This window comes from Nerophis ophidion, linkage group LG16 (genome assembly GCF_033978795.1).
Source record: "Nerophis ophidion isolate RoL-2023_Sa linkage group LG16, RoL_Noph_v1.0, whole genome shotgun sequence".
NCBI classification, from domain to species: domain Eukaryota; kingdom Metazoa; phylum Chordata; class Actinopteri; order Syngnathiformes; family Syngnathidae; genus Nerophis; species Nerophis ophidion.
The window spans coordinates 26,167,278-26,189,315 of record NC_084626.1 but is presented as its reverse complement, the minus strand read 5'-3'; the positions used below and the strand labels follow the sequence as shown (position 1 = coordinate 26,189,315).

General features: G+C 40.4%; 1 protein-coding gene and 1 long non-coding RNA gene across 2 annotated transcripts in view; one reads left to right on the top strand and one right to left on the bottom strand.

Annotated features, from left to right (window-relative positions):
• foxp1b (forkhead box P1b) overlaps positions 1-18,329 on the bottom strand; it is a 670,786-nt gene extending 652,457 nt beyond the window's left edge. The window contains 1 exon segment of the mRNA XM_061874765.1: positions 17,963-18,329. The gene's annotated coding sequence lies outside the window, so the exon portion shown is untranslated.
• Positions 18,068-22,038, top strand: part of LOC133535187 (uncharacterized) — an 11,273-nt gene continuing 7,302 nt past the window's right edge. Inside the window, exons 1-3 of the long non-coding RNA XR_009802175.1 lie at positions 18,068-18,339; positions 20,175-20,261; positions 20,673-20,727. This is a non-coding gene — a long non-coding RNA (uncharacterized LOC133535187). The remainder of the gene's footprint in view (positions 18,340-20,174; positions 20,262-20,672; positions 20,728-22,038) is intronic.

Here is a 22,038-nt window from a genome sequence, read left to right as displayed (position 1 = left end):
GTAATAAACTGAACACTGAAAAGGCCAATTGTATTAATATATGATGGCAATAAATCAGAATCAGAATTAGCTTTATTGGCCAAGTGGATCGGTTCGCAGCCGAGTGTGAAGCGACCGGAATGAGAATCAGCACCTCCAAGTCCGAGTCCATGGTTCTCGCCCGGAAAAGGGTGGAGTGCCATCTCCGGGTTGGGGAGGAGACCCTGCCCCAAGTAGAGGAGTTCAAGTACCTAGGAGTCTTGTTCACGAGTGAGGGAAGAGTGGATCGTGAGATCGACAGCGGATCGGAGCGGCGTCTTAAGTAATGCGGACGCTGTATCGATCCGTTGTGGTGAAGAAGGAGCTGAGCCGGAAGGCAAAGCTTTCAATTTACCGGTCGATCTACGTTCCCATCCTCACCTATGGTCATGAGCTTTGGGTCATGACCGAAAGGACAAGATCACGGGTACAAGCGGCCGAAATGAGTTTCCTCCGCCGGGTGGCGGGGCTCTCCCTTAGAGATAGGGTGAGAAGCTCTGCCATCCGGGAGGAACTCAAAGTAAAGCCGCTGCTCCTCCACATCGAGAGGAGCCAAATGAGGTGGTTCGGGCATTTGGTCAGGATGCCACCCGAACGCCTCCCTAGGGAGGTGTTTAGGGCACGTCCAACCGGTAGGAGGCCACGGGGAAGACCCAGGACACGTTGGGAAGACTATGTCTCCCGGCTGGCCTGGGAACGCCTCGGGATCCCCCGGGAAGAGCTAGACGAAGTGGCTGGGGAGAGGGAAGTCTGGGCTTCCCTGCTTAGGCTGTTGCCCCCGCGACCCGACCTCGGATAAGCGGAAGATGATGGATGGATGGATGGCCAAGTAAGTTTACCACAGAAGGAATTTGACTTGAGACAATCCACCAATCGCATAGTCTAATAATGCCCAAACTGACTTCCAAATACCTCTCCTTGTCATTCAACGGCAAGCATGGGTAGGGCACACTGGGCTTACATACTCTACATAACTACTAATGGGTATTTCATTGTTTGTTCACAAATACTGAGCCACGAGATGAAAGAGAAGGCCGCCCTACTCAGAAATTGTAATCCCTACATTGAATGCTTAAATTACCATCGCACTTTAAACCCTCCACAAAAGAGAAAAGCCCGAGTCTGAAGAGGGCAAACTAGAAACAAGGGCTGTCCAAATACATTCAATCAAAGTTTTGGGGAAAATAGACAAAAGCTGCAAAAAAAAAAAAAAAAAAAACGAACTTATAGTGTGTATATAAATCTAACGAGATCCCATCCTATCTTGCTGGAGCTCTGTTCAAAGAGAAACATCAGATTAACTATTTGTTCCTTCTCCATTGTGTTGGCGAATGTATACCTAAATTACGCCTTATCAACACCCAAGTGGAAGTAAGTGTATCTCTGTGGTTCAATCAATCAATCAATGTTTACTTATATAGCCCTAAATCACTAGTGTCTCAAAGGGCTGCACAAACCACCACGACATCCTCGGTAGGAAAACTCACACCCAGTGGGACGTCGGTGACAATGATGACTATGAGAACCTTAGAGAGGAGGAAAGCAATGGATGTCGAGCGGATCTAACATGATACTGTGAAAGTTCAATCCACAATGGATACAACACAGTCGCGAGAGTCCAGTCCAAAGAGGATCCAAGACACAGCAGCGAGAGTCCCGTTCACAGCGGAGCCAGCAGGAAACCATCCCAAGCGTAGGCGGACCAGCAGCGCAGAGATGTCCTCAGCCGATACACAGGCAAGCAGTACATGGCCACCGGATCGGACCGGACCCCCTCCACACGGGAGAGTGGGACATAGAAGAAAAAGAAAAGAAACGGCAGATCAACTGGTCTAAAAAGGGAGTCTATTTAAAGGCTAGAGTATACAAATGAGTTTTAAGGTGAGACTTAAATGCTTCTACTGAGGTATCTCTGTGGCTGTATCTCTGTGGTTGGCTTGCAAACTGCAAGTGGTGCTGACAGGAAGGGAGAATCAGACTTATAACAAAGATGCCATCTGAGTCCTTGATTGATGGTTGCAGCGTTTGAGCGGCTTGGGCCTATATGCTGATTCCTCCACTTCACCACTGAGCATTTTACAAAGTCTAACTTAGGCCCCGTTTACACTAAGCCGCATAAGGTTATTCAGAGTGTATCGCAGCTATCCTTATTCGTGTCCACACACAACAATGCCACCGTTTAAGACCGCCGCCCCCCTCGCAACGCGACCTAATACCTCATAGTCACCTCCAGTGTTGCTTTGTGTGCAAGTTCTTAAATTTAACTTATCTGAACAATATCCAGTGTTGTGGTATTTCAACTAACTGGAATCCAGTGTACTGCGGAGCACTATTCACTATTGTAGTGAATCACACCCGAGCCATCATAAATGAATCAAATCTTTAATAAACACATAAAAGTACACAACGTGACAAATAACATTTTACTAGGGGTTTAACGGTACACAAAAACTTCGGTTCGGTATGTACCTCGGTTTAGAGGTCACGGTTCGGTTCATTTTCGGTACGGTAAGAAAATTACAAAATGTAATTTTTTGTGGTTATTTATTTACCAAATTTGTAAACAATGGCATAACATACATATACACACAGGGTCCATTGCCAGGGTTAATGTGGTCAACATGTATAAAATAAAAACTAAATAAGATAAGGCTCAGAATTTTTTCTGAGCCTTTCTACAAAAAAAGTGCTTTTTTTGATTGATTGATTGATTGAGACTTTTATTAGCCTGGCTAACTTGGCAGTAAGAGGATATATGGCTTTATTGTTCTTCCACCATAGAAGTGGGTCAAAATCTAGTTTTTAATGCAATACGCACTCAAATCTGCTGCTATAAAAACGTTTGTTATTGCTTTAGCCCTGCCTGACTCGCCGAGGATTGGCTGCTTGAATGCGGTGGTGACGCTTCAAATGGGTTAGCATGTGTTATGAGAGTAGTGTATGTGTTAGCGAAGTGAGGGAGCTTAGCGAGTGCGGGAGTAGCTGGTGTTTTGTTGGATTGGTTGTATGTAAGAACTCAATAAAGCCACAATTTTCAACTAATCGCCGGACTCTTCATTTACCTGGGAGTTCGGAGCTGTGGATACCCACTGCCGGATAGAGTGAAGGGTGTTGCCCCCATCAGCCCTGGAGGAGTGTCTCCCATGCGCTGCTCGACTACGGTCTGGGAGCCGGAAGCAGGAAAGGTGCAACACATGTTGTAGGTATGGTGTTCTTGGGATGCAACTCAGTATTCTTCTTCCTCCAAACACAACGAGTTGAGTTTATACCAAAAAGATATATTTTGGTATCATCTGACCACATGACATTCTCCCAATCCTCTGCTGTATCATCCATGTACTGTATCCATTTTGGTATGAACCCAACTCTTTGTGTTTGGAGGAAGAAGAATACTGAGTTGCATCCCAAGAACACCATACCTACTGTGAAGCATGGGGGTGGAAACATCATGCTTTGGGGCTATTTTTCTGCTAAGGGGACAGGACGATTGATTTGTGTTAAGGAAAGAATGAATGGGGCCATGTATCGTGAGATTTTGAGACAAAACCTCCTTCCATCAGTGAGAGCTTTGAATGGTTGAGCAAATATTTATTTCACCATAATTTACAAATAATTTCGTACAATGTGAATTCCTGGATTTTTTTTCACATTCTGTCTCTCACAGTTGAAGTGTACCTATGATGAAAATTACAGACCTCTGTCATCATTTTAAGTTGGAGAACTTGCACAATCAGTGGCTGACTAAATACTTTTTTGCTCCACTCTAAGTAGCACTGGAGTATAAGTCGCATTTTTTGGGGAAGTTTATTTGATAAAACCCAACACCAAGAATAGACATTTGAAAGGCAATTTAAAATAAATAAAGAATAGTGAACAACAGGCTGAATAAGTGTACGTTATATGAGGCATAAATAACCGACTGAGAAGGTGCCTGGTAAGTTAACGTAACATATTATGGCAAGAGTCATTCAAAAAACTATAACATGATATACGTTTACCAAACAATCTGTCACTCCTAATTGCTAAATCCGATTAAATCTTATACGTCTAGTCTCTTACGTGAATGAGCTAAATAATATTATTTGATATTTTACGGTAATGTGTTAATAATTTCACACATAAGTCGCTCCTGAGTATAAGTTGCATGATGTTTCCACCCCCATGCATCACAGTAGGTGTGGTGTTCTTGGGATGCAACTGAGTATTCTTCTTCCTCCAAACACGACCAGTTGAGTTGATACCAAAATGGATACATGGATGATACAGCAGAGGATTGGGAGAATGTCATGTGGTCAGATGAAACCAAAATACAACTTTTTGGTATAAACTCAACTTGTCGTGTTTGGAGGAAGAAGAATACTGAGTTGCATCCCAAGAACACCACACCTACTGTGAAGCATGGGGGTGGAAACATCATGCTTTGGGGCTGTTTTTCTGCTAAGGGGACAGGACGATTGATCCGTGTTAAGGAAAGAATGAATGGGGCCATGTATCGTGAGATTTTGAGCCAAAACCTCCTTCCATCAGTGAGAGCTTTGAATGGTTGACCAAATACTTATTTTCCACCATAATTTACAAATAAATTCTTTAAAATTCCTAAAATGTGAATTCCGTTTTCACATTCTGTCTCTCAGAGTTGAAGTTTACCTATGATGAAAATTACAGACCTCTGTCATCATTTTAAGTGGGAGAACTTGCACAATTGGTGGCTGACTAAATACTTTTTTTGCCCCACTGTAATTATTAATGAAATCCAGTGGCCATTTCATATATTATTCACTGTTACAAGCGGCCCTCGGATGGCAGCCGTAACTTCGATGTGGCCCTCAATAAAAACAAGTTTGACATCCCTGCTCTATAGTCTTCTACAATTACACACAAGAAACAATGTTTAATCCAACAGACCCCTTAGTGGGCTGAAGACCTGCTATCTAAATCAAAACAACGAGGCAGAAAAAGTTGCAAAAAATACGTTTTTTCTCTCCTAAACGCGGTTTCGGAATTTGCAAAAGTCAATTTGTGCATAAGGGAGCACACACACACACGGGGCCGGGTGCTCGTTCAAATAGTGTGCAGCTCTCCCTCCTTGAGGCGGCTCATGACAACAACCCAGCAGCAGCGGTGTTTGATCTCCCGTGTTTTCCTTAATCTGGGTTGTCAAGGTTCGCTTGTTGGAGGCTGTTTACTTTACTTCTCCAAGCAAAAGGTTCCCCCCTCCTCCCCATCTCAGACAATGACTAATCCAAAATCCAAGGAGGGTGCACCACCAGTAAAAATGGGTGTTAAAGCTGCACTTTCTCTTCAGTACATGTTCAGATGATTAGGGCAACTGCGTGCATACTTATTCTAAAAACAAAAGGGGATTATCTCCTTTTCTTAGGCAAGAGTTGTACTTTTATTGCAGGTGCAACGTCTTGATAACAACTATATGCAAACTACACGAGGAACAAATACAGGTCAGACACAACATCTTTTTTACTGCGAGTTTGTGAAACACCTGCTGCAAAACATCGCATTGTTGACATAAAGAGATGAGATGTATTCCTTCTAGGACTGACAGATGGAGGGGGGCTTAGCATCAAAAACATGTGTCAGTCAAAAACATATGCTTTACCAATTACTTCAATATAGGGCTGGGCGATATGGCCTTTTTTTACTATCTCGATATTTTTAGGTCATATCGCGATACACGATATATATCTCGATATTTTGCCTTAGCCTTGAATGAACACTTGATGCATATAATCACAGCAGTATGATCATTCTATGTGTCTACATCAAAACATTCTTGTTCACATTGCATTAATATCTGATCATTTTAAACTTTCATGCAGAGAAGGAAATCCCAACTAAGTCTACGGACCAAAACTGTATTTATTAAAAAGTGATCAAGCAGTGGCACAAACATTCATGTCATTTCAAAACAGAACGTGCAAGATTGTCAGAGACATTTCAAAACAAGCTATGAGTGCACTTTTGTGCATGATGTCACTAAGATGACATATCATCCATTTTCCATCCATTTTCTACCGCTTATTCCCTTTTTGGGGTCGCGGGGCGCGCTGGCGCCTATCTCAGCTACAATCAGGCGGAAGGCAGGGTACACCCTGGACAAGTCACCACCTCATCACAGGGCCAACACAGATAGACAGACAACATTCACACTCACATTCACACACTAGGGCCAATTTAGTGATGCCAATCAACCTATCCCCAGGTGCATGTCTTTGGAAGTGGGAGGAAGCCGGAGTACCCGGAGGGAACCCACGCATTCACGGGGAGAACATGCAAACTCCACACAGAAAGATCCTGAGCCTGGATTTGAACCCAGGACTGCAGGACCTTCGTATTGTGAGGCAGACGAACTAACCCCTTCTGCCACCGTGAAGCAAAACAACATTAAATTAAGGGGCACTTTTTGTACAGAACGCCACTACAATAGTTTAAAGGGGAACATTAGCACAATTTCTGAAGGGTTAAAAACAATAAAAATCAGTTCCCAGTGGCTTATTTTATTTTTCGACGTTTTTCTCAAAACTTTACCACGCAATATCCCGAAAAACGGCTTCAAAGTGCCTGATTTTCAACATCGGTATATTCACCCGTCATTTATCCTGTGACGTCACAGTGGGAAATCACCAGAAACAAACATGGCGGATAGCACAAAAAGCTATTGCGATAGTAGCTCGGATTCAGACTCGGATTTCAGTTCAACAGATTAAGCATGTATTGAAACGGATGGTTGGAGTGCAAAGGCAGGTAGCGAAAACAAAATTGAAGGACAAACTGAAGCTATTGAGCTATATCGCTTTGAACCGTATACAAGCGAAACCGATTCAAACAACACGACAGAAAATGACACGGGAGGAAGCGAGGATAAATTCGGCGATCGCCTTCCAACCTACAACTGGTATGTGTTTGTTTGGCATTAAATGTGGGTGGAGGGAAAGGCTGGATGCAGCGTGTGAGGGAGAGAGAGCGAGAAAGCAAAAATACAAAAACATATCTGCCATTTTACATACAGATAGTGTGTCATGAGATATACATTGAATTAAGAGGACTTAAAGGAAACTAAATAACCTCAAATATAGCTACAAATGAGGCATAATGATGCAATATGTACATACAGCTCGCCTAAATAGCATGTTAGCATCGATTAGCTTGCAGTAAAGCCGTGACCAAATATGTCTGATTAGCACAGTACACATAAGTCAATAACATCAACACAACTCATCTTTGTGCATTCATGCACAATGTTAAAAGTTCAGTGCATCTGCTTTGAGTGTCGCAGGATATCCACACATTCTTGCCATCTCTGTCGTAGCGTAGCTGTCGTCGGTAAAGTGTGCGGAACAAACGAGGGACTTTCGCATCGCTTTGCTCTGATTAGAGGGTACTTGAATTAAAAAACTGTTCACAGGGGGCACATCACTGAAAAAAGGTTGAGAACCACTGATTTAACCTAATTGTTATTTTAAAAATAGCCCATGTTTTACAGTTTTGTTATTTTTTTATGGTTGCACAGTCCTGCACTTTAGTTCCTACCTGTTTCCGTACACTCGAAATAGGGAACGGACGTGTTTTGACAAGAAAAGATGAGCGCGGCGAAGGACTACGGTCTGTTTGAAAACACCCCAAAAACTGGCATACTGTGAAGGTGACTTTTCCTCTTGTATCCATTATTTACATGCCCCTAAAGCTGACCAACACGCCGGACTGTAGTCAGTTGGAAGCGTGTCTTAATGAAATTAAACAATGGATGTCCGCTAACTTTTTGCAACTTAATGCCAAAAAAACGGAAATGCTGATTATCGGTCCTGCTAGATACCGACCTCTATTTAATAATACAACTTTAACATTTGACAACCAAATAATAAAACAAGGTGACTCTGTAAAAAATCTGGGTATTATCTTCGACCCAACTCTCTCCTTTGAGTCACACATTAAAAGCGTTACTAAAACGGCCTTCTTTCATCTCCGTAATATCGCTAAAATTCGCTCCATTTTGTTCACTAAAGACGCCGAGATCATTATCCATGCGTTTGTTACGTCTCGTCTCGATTACTGTAACGTATTATTTTCGGGTCTCCCCATGTCTAGCATTAAAAGATTACAGTTGGTACAAAATGCGGCTGCTAGACTTTTAACAAGAACAAGAAAGTTTGATCATATTACGCCTGTACTGGCTCACCTGCACTGGCTTCCTGTGCACTTAAGATGTGACTTTAAGGTTTTACTACTTACGTATAAAATACTACAAGGTCTAGCTCCAGCCTATCTTGCCGATTGTATTGTACCATATGTCCCGGCAAGAAATCTGCGTTCAAAAGACTCCGGCTTATTAGTGATTCCTAGAGCTCAAAAAAGTCTGCGGGCTATAGAGCGTTTTCCGTTCGGGCTCCAGTACTCTGGAATGCCCTCCCGGTAACAGTTCGAGATGCCACCTCAGTAGAAGCATTTAAGTCTCATCTTAAAACTCATCTGTATACTCTAGCCTTTAAATAGACCTCCTTTTTAGACCAGTTGATCTGCCGCTTCTTTTCTTTCTCCTATGTCCCCCCCTCCCTTGTGGAGGGGGTCCGGTCCGATGACCATGGATGAAGTACTGACTGTCCAGAGTCGAGACCCAGGATGGACCGCTCGTTGGGACCCAGGATGGACCGCTCGCCTGTATCGGTTGGGGACATCTCTACGCTGCTGATCCGCTTGAGATGGTTTCCTGTGGACGGGACTCTCACTGCTGTCTTGGAGCCACTATGGATTGAACTTTCACAGTATCATGTTAGACCCGCTCGACATCCATTGCTTTCGGTCCCCTAGAGGGGGGGGGTTGCCCACATCTGAGGTCCTCTCCAAGGTTTCTCATAGTCAGCATTGTCGCTGGCGTCCCACTGAATGTGAATTCTCCCTGCCCACTGGGTGTGAGTTTTCCTTGCCCTTTTGTGGGTTCTTCCGAGGATGTTGTAGTCGTAATGATTTGTGCAGTCCTTTGAGACATTTGTGATTTGGGGCTATATAAATAAACATTGATTGATTGATTGATTGATTTACTCGCCGTCTGCAGCGCTCATTCTTTATTTAGGAAAATCGACAGCGAGATGGTGCAACCAAAATACTGTTACGCGATTGGCTGTTCAGCGTGTCCCTACCATTTCACAACCACTTCCTGCTTACCAGACTGCGAGTGTCTCAGTTTGTGCAGGCAACCAAGCTTTATTCTTTCCATTTCTTTCTGACCGAAAATGTACCGTATTCTACGGTCCATAGGGCGCACCGAATTAAAAGGCGCACTGCCGATGATCCGGTCTATTCAGGTCTTTTTTCATCCACAACGCGCTTTAAATGGGTCATATTATGATTTCAAAACACTATCTTGTGGTCTGCATAACATTTAATGGTGGTTCTTTGGTGAAAGTTTTGCATAGATTATGTTTTAAAAAACATTTTCAAGTCGCTTTTTGAGCGTCTTTTCAGGATGCGCCGTTTTGTGGACCGTCTTATTTACTTGGCTCACTTTCGGCAGCGTCTTCTCCCCGTCATCTTTGTTTTAACGGTGTAGCGTGCAAGGACGGGCGTGGAAGAAGTGTCAAAAGATGGAGCTAACTGTTTTAAAGACATTCAGACTTTACTTCAATCAATGACGGAGCAGCATCTCCTCATCCGTGGCTCACTAGTGCAACATCAACGCCGGAAATGTGTCTCGTGAAAAACTGTCCGACTGGAAACCTCTAATAACTAAGGTTTTGTGGGCGAATTATGTAAACACACTACAGTTTTTGGTGCTATGATAATAAACAAAAGGTGAGTGTCCTTAAGAAAAGACATTGAAGCTTAGGCAGAACAAAATTAAAACTGAACTGGCTAAAAAGTAAACAAAAACAGAATGCTGGACGACAGCAAAGACTTACTGTGGAGAAAAGACGGCGTCCATAATGTACATTCAAAACATGACGTGACAATCAACAACGTCCCCACTAAGAAGGATGAAAACAATTGAACTATTCTTGAATGCTAAAACAAAGTAGATGCGGGAAATATCCCTTAAAGGAAGATATGAAACTGCTACAGGAAAATACCAAAAAAAAGAGGAAAAAGACACCAAAATAAGAGTGCAGGACAAGAACAAAACCACTACACACAGGAAAACAGCAAAAAACTCCAAATAAGCCATGGCGTGATGTGACAGGTGGTGACAGTACACCTACTTTGAGACAAGAGCTATATTGATGCATTCTTGATTATGGTTTAAAGTCATATCCAACAATTGTGACAACAACTTTCTACTGTCAACTGAGTATCATCTTTTAATGATTTCTGCTGGTGGTGTGCCTCCGGATTTCTTCAACGCAGAAAATGTACCTTAGCCCAAAAAAGGTTGAAAATCACTGGACTACGTGGTCGGCACGGACTACAATGGCGGACGCACGCGCACATTTTCAGTACATATGCAGATCCCAAATACAGATCAGCAGGTACCAGAAAGTAAGAAAAGTTGGTTTTGCATAATATTGATAAACAAGACGCCAGATAACGTCTGCTAATAGGTGCCATTTTGCAGTCCTTATACACACACCATAATAATTCTTGTTATTTTAATGCGGCAACAATCCATCAAGCGTTGCGGTTTCATAGCTTATCGAAGTCGTACTAAAATCATTTTGAAAGATTTTTGAGTGCTGTGTGTAATGTTCTATATTCTCAATGGAACATTTAAAGCTTTACTGGTGTATCTCGTATGTGTAACTGCCATCTACTGGCCACACTAATCATTCCACCATGTACCAAATATAATAGCTTTGAGGTCAGTAAGCACAACCATAATTAGGCGCACTGTCCTAACTCCCTAGGGAGGTGTTTAGGGCACGTCCAGCTGGTAGGAGGCCACGGGGAAGACCCAGGACACGTTGGGAAGACTATGTCTCCAGGCTGGCCTGGGAACACCTCGGGATCCCCCGGGAAGAGCTAAACGAAGTGGCTGGTGAGAGGGAAGTCTGGGCTTCCCTGCTTAGGCTGCTGCCCCCGCGACCCGACCTCGGATAAGCGGAAGATGATGGATGGATGGATGGATGGATGTCCATTTTGTAGGTATTTACATGATTTTAAGTGTGCATTATAGTCCGGAAAATACGGTATATATTTTATCGGACGCATTTTTTGTTGATATTGGATGTATGTATCGCGATATATATTGATATCAACAAAATAGACAATGACAAAACCCAATGCCACACATACATCGAGGTCCTGTGAGAAACACTGAACTTTCAATTTCCATTCATTTTCTACCGTTTGTCCCTTTTGGGGTCACAGGGGTTGCTGGAGCCAATTTCAGCTGCATTCGGGCGGAATGCGGGGTACACCCTGAACAAGTCGCCACCTCACATTCACACACTTGGGCCAATTTAGTGTGGCCAATCAACATATGACCAGGTGCATGTCTTTGGCGGTGGGAGAAAGCTGGAGTACCCGGAGGGAACCCACGCAGTCACGGAGAGAACATGCAAACTCCAGACTGAATGACCCCGAGCCTGGGATTGAACTCAGGACCCTTATATTGTGAGGTACATGCACTAACCCCTATACCACCATGCTGCCTCGAACTTTCAATTTGACATGTGAAGAAATTGGATTCTAATGAAGTCCTCATTTTCGAACAAAAAAAAAACAGCCAAAAAAATGACATCAAACTTCCGCCTGCCATGCCTTTATTTTGAAGCTTACTTTGCTCTGAACAGGAAGTGACAGTGCGCTCTATGTATGCAGTGTAACTAAACACTGTACGTCACTTCCCATTATTTTATTCAAATCACTTTTAACACAATTATCTATACTTGTTGTCCAACACTTTTGCGAGATAATCTTAACATAACATGAACGAGGTAAACATTTATTTCCGTGGAGCAAATTGATGTTTTAACTTTTGGATTGACTTTGTGCAGTGCAAACACTTGTTGTGCACAAATAATCACAGCAAACTTCCACAAAGATGCTACATCCCGCTCTGAATTGGACGTGAGAATTGAGAATTGTTCCTTCTGCTCAGTGTTAATTTTGTTGACGAAAAATTTCCGTCATAGTTATCGTCAACGACCTTTTTTTTCCCGACTAAAACGAGACAATAACTAAATAAAAAATAATTTACGTGGACTAAGACGATGACGAGGTGTATTGACATATTCGTCAACGAATACAAACGAGACGAAAATGTCTGCCAGAGACGAGATCCAATCGGAACTCATTTCGTTAGGAAGAGGCGGGAGGAGTTGGGAAGAGAACCAATCAGAGCGACATGGTAAGGAAGTTACGTAAACATAGTTTGCGTTTGAGACTGACCCGGGAATGCGCTGCAGAAGACAACATGTCAACGCCGGGGAGGAAGAGGAGAGAGGACATATGGGGAAATTTTATATTTGACGTCAAAGATGACAAGACGCAGTGTAAGAAATGCAGTGCGAGGATTTCGGGGAAAAACACAACAAACTTGAAGCGACATTTACAGTCCAATCACCCCGAAATGCACACACAGGTAAGCATTTTCCACAACATACAACTCATTCGAAGTTATCCCGTTTATTACACGACTTACTCGTGAAATACTAAATTTGAGATGTGATTTTCATCAAAATAAGACTTGTATCGGTGATTTTTCCGCTGTTTTGCTTTGACTTTCAGAAATGGAAGGGAAAGTTGACATATTACCCTTTAGTCGACTGAATCTACCGTAGTTTTTGTCGACTAAAATCTTATGATATTTCGTCAACTAAAACTAGACTAAAACAATTTAAATAACTAAATTTTGACTAAAACTAAATTACATTTTAGTCAAAAGACTATGACTAAAACTAAATCAAATTTTGCTGTCAAAATTAACACTGCTTCTGCTCACCAAAAACTTTGCCAAACTTTCCCCAGAAGATAAATTCAAAGGATTTTAAGTGCGTCTTATAGTCCGGAAAATACAGCATATCATTTATCTGACACATTTTTTTATTGATATCATTGCATGTCTTGAAACGTTTTATTAGTAGATTGCACAGTACAGTACATATTCCAAACAATTGACCACTAAATGGTAACACCCCAATAAGTTTTTCAACTTGTTTTAAGTCGGGGTCCACGTTAATCAATTCACGGTAGTAGCGATATATATTGATATCAACAAAATAGACAATGCCACACATAAAAACACAATTTTTGACTCACCAGCAAGGAAATAACATCAAATTTCCGCCTGCCATGCTAGAATCCAACATTACTTCCATGCTTTTATTTTGAAACTTACTTTGCTCTGAACAGGAAGTGACGGCGGCTCTATGTATGCAGTGTAACTAAACACTGTACGTCACTTCCCATTATTTTATTCAAATCACTTTAAACACATTGATCTATAGTTGTTGTCCAACACTTTTGCGAGATAATCTTAACACAACATGAACGAGGTAAACATTTATTTCCGTGGAGCAAATTGATGTTTTAACTTTTGGATTGACTTTGTGCAGTGCAAACACTTGTTGTTCACAAATAATCACAGCAAACTTCCACAAAGATGCTACATCCCGCTCTGAATTGGACGTGAGAATTGAGAATTGTTCCATTTGCTCACCAAAAACTTTGCCAAACTTTCCCCAGAAGATAAATTCAAAGGATTTTAAGTGTGTCTTATAGTCCGGAAAATACAGCATATCATTTATCTGACACATTTTTCACTGCTATCATTGCATGTCTTCAAACTTTTTATTAGTAGATTGCACAGTACAGTACATATTCCAAACAATTGACCACTAAATGGTAACACCTGAATAAGTTTTTCAACTTGTTTTAAGTCGGGGTCCACGGTAATCAATTCACGGTAGTAGCGATATATATTGATATCAACAACATAGACAATGCCACACATAAAAACACCATTTATGACTCACCAGCAAGGAAATAACATCAAACTTCCGCCTGCCATGCTAGAATCCAACATTACTGCCATGCCTTTATTTTGAAACTTACTTTGCTCTGAACAGGAAGTGCCAGCGGCTCTATATGCAGGGTAACTAAACATTGTACGTCACTTCCCATTACTTTATTCAAATCACTTTTAACACAATTATTATTATCTATACTTCTTGTCCAACACTTTTACGGGATAATCTGGACACAATATGAACGAAGTAAACACTTATTGCCTTTGAGAAAATTGATGTTTGAACTTTTGGAACGACTTTGTGCAGTGCAAACACTCACAGAGAGTTATTGTTCACAATAAATTACAGCAAACTTCCACGAAGATGCTACATCCAAACTGAATTGGACGAGGGAATTGAGAAGTGTTTACTCTGCTCAACAAGAACTTTGCTAAACTTTCCCCAGAAGAGAAAATAAAAGGATTTTTAGTGCGCCTTATGGTCCGGAAAACACGGTGTATATTTTATCGGACGCATTTTTATTGATATAATTGCATGTCTATCGTTAGATATATTGATATCAACAAACTAGACAATGACGCACACATAAAAACACCATTTATGACTCACTAGCAAAGAAATAACATCAAACTTCCGCCTGCCATGTTAGAATCCAACATTACTGCCATGCCTTTATTTTGAAACTTACTTTACTCTGAACAGGAAGTGCCAGCGGCTCTATATGCAGTGTAACTAAACTGTACGTCACTTCCCATTACTTTATTCAAATCACTTTAAACACAATTGTCTATAATTGTTGTGCAACACTTTTGTGAGACAATCTGGACACAACATGAACGAGGTAAACATTTATTTCCGTGGAGCAAATTGATGTTTTAACTTTTGGATCGACTTTGTGCAGTGCAAACACTTGTTGTGCACAAATAATCACAGCAAACTTCCACAAAGATGCTACATCCCGCTCTGAATTGGACGTGAGAATTGAGAATTGTTCCTTCTGCTCAGTGTTAATTTTGTTGACGAAAAATTTCCGTCATAGTTATCGTCAACGACCTTTTTTTTCCCGACTAAAACGAGACAATAACTAAATAAAAAATAATTTACGTGGACTAAGACGATGACGAGGTGTATTGACATATTCGTCAACGAATACAAACGAGACGAAAATGTCTGCCAGAGACGAGATCCAATCGGAACTCATTTCGTTAGGAAGAGGCGGGAGGAGTTGGGAAGAGAACCAATCAGAGCGACGTGGTAAGGAAGTTACGTGAACGTAGTTTGCGTTTGAGACTGACCCGGGAATGCGCTGCAGAAGACAACATGTCAACGCCGGGGAGGAAGAGGAGAGAGGACATATGGGGAAATTTTATATTTGACGTCAAAGATAACAAGACGCAGTGTAAGAAATGCAGTGCGAGGATTTCGGGGAAAAACGCAACAAACTTGAAGCGACATTTACAGTCGAATCACCCCGAAATCCACACACAGGTAAGCATTTTCCACAACATACAACTCATTCGAAGTTATCCCGTTTATTACACGACTTACTCGTGAAACACTAAATTTGAGACGTGATTTTCATCAAAATAAGACTTGTATCGGTGATTTTTCCGCTGTTTTGCTTTGACTTTCAGAAATGGAAGGGAAAGTTGACATATTACCCTTTAGTCGACTGAATCTACCGTAGTTTTTGTCGACTAAAATCTTATGATATTTCGTCAACTAAAACTAGACTAAAACAATTTAAATAACTAAATTTTGACTAAAACTAAATTACATTTTAGTCAAAAGACTATGACTAAAACTAAATCAAATTTTGCTGTCAAAATTAACACTGCTTCTGCTCACCAAAAACTTTGCCAAACTTTCCCCAGAAGATAAATTCAAAGCATTTTAAGTGCGTCTTATAGTCCGGAAAATACAGCATATCATTTATCTGACACATTTTTTTATTGATATCATTGCATGTCTTGAAACGTTTTATTAGTAGATTGCACAGTACAGTACATATTCCGTCCAATTGACCACTAAATGGTAACACCCCAATACGTTTTTCAACTTGTTTTAAGTCGGGGTCCACGTTAATCAATTCATGGTAATAGCGACATATATTGATATCAACAAAATAGACAATGATGCAACCCAATGCCACACATAAAAACACCATTCATAATTCACTAGCAAAGAAATAACATCAAACTTCCGCCTGCCATGCTACAATCCAACATTACTGCCATGCCTTTATTTTGAAACTTACTTTGCTCTGAACAGGAAGTGCCAGCGGCTCTATGTATGCAGTGTAACTAAACACTGTACGTCACTTCCCATTACTTTATTCAAATCACTTTTAACACAATTATTATTATCTATACTTCTTGTCCAACACTTTTACGGGATAATCTGGTCACAATATGAACGAAGTAAACACTTATTGCCTTTGAGAAAATTGATGTTTGAACTTTTGGAACGACTTTGTGCAGTGCAAACACTCACAGAGAGTTATTGTTCACAATAAATTACAGCAAACTTCCACGAAGATGCTACATCCGAACTGAATTGGACGAGGGAATTGAGAAGTGTTTACTCTGCTCAACAAGAACTTTGCTAAACTTTCCCCAGAGGAGAAATTTAAAGGATTTTTAGTGCGCCTTATAGTCCGGAAACACAGTATATATTTTATCGGACACATTTTTTATTGATATAATTGCATGTTTATCATTAGATATATTGATATCAACAAACTAGACAATGACGCAACCCAATGCCACACATAAAAACACCATTTATGACTCACCAGCAAAGAAATAACATCAAACTTCCGCCTACCATGCCTTTATTTTGAAACTTACTTTGCTCTGAACAGGAAGTGCCAGCAGCTCTATATGCAGGGTAACTAAACATTGTACGTCACTTCCCATTACTTTATTCAAATCCCTTTTAACACAATTATTTTTATCTATTCTTCCTGTCCGACACTTTTTTGTGAGATAATCTGGACACAATATGAACGAGGTAAACGCTAGTGTCTCAAAGGGCTGCACAAACCACAGCGACATCCTCGGTAGAACCCACATAAGGGCAAAGAAAAACTCACCCCAGTGGGACGTCGACAATGACTATGCGAAACCTTAGCGAGGACCCCTAGGGGACCGAAAACAATGGATGTCGAGCGGATCTAACATGATATTGTGCAAGTCCCATCCATAGTGGATCTAACATAACCGTGAAAATCCAGGCCAAAGTGGATCCAATATAGTAGCGAGAGTCCCGTCCAAAGTGGAGCCAGCAGGAAACCATCCCAAGCGGAGGCGGATCAGTATCGCAGAGATGTCCCCAACCGATCCATCCTGGTCCCGACTCTGGACATGCGGTCCATATCGCGATATTAATAAAAGCCAATATCGCCCAGCACTACTCACCAGCAAATAAATAACATCAAACTTCCGCCTGCCATGCTTTTATTTTGAAACTTACTTTGCTCTGAACAGGAAGTGCCAGCGGCTCTTTGTTTCTAACTAAACATTGTACGTCACTTCCCATTACTTTATTCAAATCACTTTAAACACATTTATTATTATCAATACTTGTTGTCCAACACTTTTGTGAGATAATCTGGACACAATATGAACGAAGTAAACACTTATTTCCGTTGAGAAATTTGATGTTTTAACTTTCGGAACGACTTTGTGCGGCGCAAACAAACACTTGCAAGAGGGTTGTCGTTCGCAAGAAATCACAGCAAACTTCTGCGAAGATGCTACATCCGAACTGAATTGGAAGTGCACTTTTTAAGAAGTTTGCATTAATAGCTTCAACAATACCTTTGCCAAACTTTTTCCCAGCAGAGCAGCACCACGCCGCTGTCACTACGGCAACTCCATAGATTGTCACGCGAGATAGCACGCCTTTTATTTGCCATTATCGGCGCACAGGTGCTTTTAATGGTGTTTAGTTTGCGAGCGACGACAAAGGAAAAGGTACCCGAGCAATTAGCTTATAAACTTGAAGAGTGCGAAAGAGCAGAAACTTACCATTACGCGACTCGCCGGAGAGCACGCGGAGGAGCACAACTTCCTAGGTCCAGGTGACGAGGCGCGCAACGCGTCGTGCCACATCAAAATCCCACCGTAAACACCAACAAGATTACTCCGCCGGTCTCACAGAACTAACTAACTAACTTAGCGGCGAGGAGGGACGACGTCGGGGAACAAAAAAACGCTCGACGTCCCGGTCGATGTCGTGGAGGGGGGGAGAAGACACGGGCTTCCCCCTTTTTTGTGTCTTGTTATTAGGCGCTAAATACGGTAAGAAAAAGAAAAATGGGGAAGAAGCGCGGATTTGGATGTTGTTGTTTTGATGTTCCACATCCGTGACGTCACATCCACCTGCCGTGTCAACTGAGTACTCAGTAAGTGTGTACTACTACTACTAATACCACTACCACTACTAATAATAATAATAATAATAATAATAACAATAATAATTATAATAGTAATAATAATAATACGGCCATTCAGCTTCTTTAAATATGTGATGATAGTTTTAGCGAAAGTGCCGAGAGAGAGAGAGGGGGGCTGATTCCACCAGAGAAAAAATATCACTATTACTTTCTTTGTTTTTTTAAATAATTTATTTCCGAAAGCCTGTATTATATTTTAAGTAATAATAAAGTTTGACAATATTGTTTAATTGGACGGAATTTAGATTTAGTGATAGATGGAGTGGGCGATACTGCATATGCTGTTATCGAGCCGATATAAAGTCGACACATGGCGTGTGCAGTTTTGCCGATACCATATAGGTTATACGAGTCACTTTTATTCAACAAATATATTTTATCGAGTTTTACAGTTAATAACTCCACCGTTCACACAAAAAAAAGGTTAATTAGATGCAAAAAATATAAAAATTAAAAAAAGTCACACAAAAAGAACTCCCTTAAAAAAGAAGAAGAAAGTCACATTTTCGTGGCTTGATCTGATGCAAAATAAAAATGAAAATTTACAAAAAGTCACACAAAAAAAAGTAAGTACTTGGTGACAAAACCAAATCAAAAGTGACACCAAAAAAGCAATAGCAGTGTGGGAACAATACGAAAAAATACTAATAGTAATAAAGGAATAAAACTACAAAAAAAGATACAACATCCATCCATCCATTTTCTACCACTTATCCCCCTTTGGGGTCACGGGGGGTGCTGGTGCCTATCTCAGCTACAATCAGGCGGAAGGCGGAGTAACCCCTGGACAAGTCGACATCTCATCGCAGGGCAAAAATATATATTTTTTTAAATCTTTTTTTTCTTCCCCGCTCCTTTCTCTTTCTTACCCATCCTTTCCTGAGAAAAGAAAAAAAGAACAAAAACAAATACATATATCAATAAGTTGTGATTCAATATATGTCAACAAAGGCTTCCAGGTTAGTTCCCATCCATCCATCCATCCATCCATTTTCTACTGTTTATTCCCTTTGGGGTCGCGTGGGCACTGGTGCCTATCTCAGCTACAATCGGGCGGAAGGCTGGGTAAAAATATCACTATTACTTTGTTTTTTTTTTATAATTTATTTCCGAAAGCCTTTCTTATATTTGACGTCATAATAAAATTTGAAAATATTATTTAATTGGACGGAATTTAGATTTAGTGATAGATGTAGTGGGCAATACTGCATATGCTGGTATCGAGCCGATACAAAGTCGACACATGGCGTGTACAGTATTGCCGATACCAAATAGGTTTTAGGAGTCACTTTTTTTTTTCAAACAAATATATTTTATCGAGTTGTACAGTTAATAACTCCACCGTTCACACAAAAAAATGGCTTGATCAGATGCAAAAAAAAATGTAAAAAGTCCCTTAAAAAAGAAGAAGAAAGTCACATATCCGTGGCTTGATCAGATGCAAAATAAAAATGAAATTTACAAAAAGTCACACAAAAAAAAGTAAGTACATGGTGACAAAACCATATCAAAAGTGACACAAAAAAGCAATGTTAGTGTGTGAACAATACAAAAAAATAACAATAGTAAAAAAGGAATAAAACTACAAAAAAGATAAACAATTTAAATAAATAAATAAAAAAATCCCCCCTCCTTTCTCTTTTTTCCAATCCTTTCCTGAGAAAAGAAAATAAGAACAAAAAATAAATACACATATCAATAAGTTGTGATTCAATATATGTCAATAAAGGCTTCCAGGTTAGTTCCCATCCATCCATCCATTTTCTACCGCTTCTTCCCTTTAGGGCCACGGGGGGCGCTGGTCGCTATCTCAGCTAAAATCGAGCGGAAGGCGGCGTACACCCTGAACAAGTCACCACCTCGTCACAGAGGTTAGTTCCCATTTATTCATATTTGTAGAGTTTATAAATCTTATTTTTTTCAAGAGTCATTACGTTCACAAGTTCATTCAACCATTGACTTTGAACTTTTTGAAGTGAGTTTGTGATAAGAGCCTTTTAAATTGTTCATCTTGATAAAAGGCAGTGCAAATATTGTAGTCCAATAAAAATGTGAATTATTTAACAATAAATACAACAATATAAGAGGTTTACACACAATTGTGTGAGCAAAATAAAGTCTAGAATAAGTAAACAAAAACTACTATTGTCTTAAAAATGAAATGTAAACATAACAGCAGTATTGTAACAACAACAAAAACAAGAATATTTATGACTTCCATCATCCATTTTTCTACCGCTTATTCCCTTTGTGGTCGCGGGGGACGCTGGTGCCTATCTCAGCTGCAATCGGGCGGAAGACGGGGTACACCCTGGACAATTCGCCATCTCATCGCAGGTATGTATGACTTACCCCCCATTTATGATGACCAAGAAACACTAAAAATTACACGGACATATTTTTATAAAAGGAAAAGTAAAAAGTTTTGCTGACTATGTGTGTGCACGGGTATGACTTGGTATTATTATTACAGTTATTAAAATATGTTTGCTTGCCTCAGAAGGAAATGACCACTTGGGAGAGTTTAACAGTCCAGTTAACACTAATTGTAAAGCAGCATATTTGATTCTTTCAGTCTTTTTTTTTTTTTTGTCCTTGATCAAGGTCTGGGGAGCACATCCCTTTTTATTATCGAAGACATATTTATTCATGGCTGAGGCACCCTTCCTGTTTCTTGGTAAACAGTGCCACCCTCTGATCAGCTGGAGTAAAGCATGTTTTTTTTATGATCTTTTGCCTACTTGTCTTGACCCTGTAAGAAGACGTTTACTAAGATAATAATATAATCATGTCTCAGAAAGAAGACATTTACTAAGATAATAATATAATCATGTATAACAGTTGTAAATAGTTTCTTTGAAGTCTCTCATTATTCCAGTTGTGTTGATCAACCAAATTCATTTGTCATGTGCAGAGTGATACTGAAATATCAACATCGCCGATACCAGAGCTTTTTACTCTGATATCGAATCTCTAATCAAAATATTGATACTTTTGTTATTTTAGATAACGTATATTATCAACAGGAAGACAGCGTAAAAACCATCTAAACTTGTGAATGATGCAATGTCAATGCTGAATGATTTTGTTTACAGAATATAATGTTCAGTATTTTCATATAATTGAATGGTGACTTACTTTTTATTCTAATAGTAGTCTTTATTAATGTGTTCATTTTAAGGCTTTTATTATGTTACTTGTTTCCTTTTGTCATTGTTTGAAACACCATTTTCATGTACTTTGTATAATGTTGTCCTCTGTTTTGTGTTGTATTAGCTCAGGGGTCGGGAACCTTTTTGGCCGAGAGAGCCATGAAAGCCAAATATTTTAAAATGTATTTCAGTGAGAGCCATATTATATTTTTTAACACTGAATACAATTGAATGCGTGCATTTTTAAGTAAGACCAACATTTTTAGAGAATAATAAGTCTCTTATTGTTTTTAATAACGTTGTTATTGGAGCGGTACATCTCGGTTGGTAGAGCGGCCGTGCCAGCAACTTGAGGGTTGCAGGTTCAATCCCCGCTTCTGCCATCCTAGTCACTGCCGTTGTGTCCTTGGGCAAGACACTTTACCCACCTGCTCCCAGTGCCACCCACACTGGTTTAAATGTAAAAATTAGATATTGGGTTTCACTATGTAAAGCG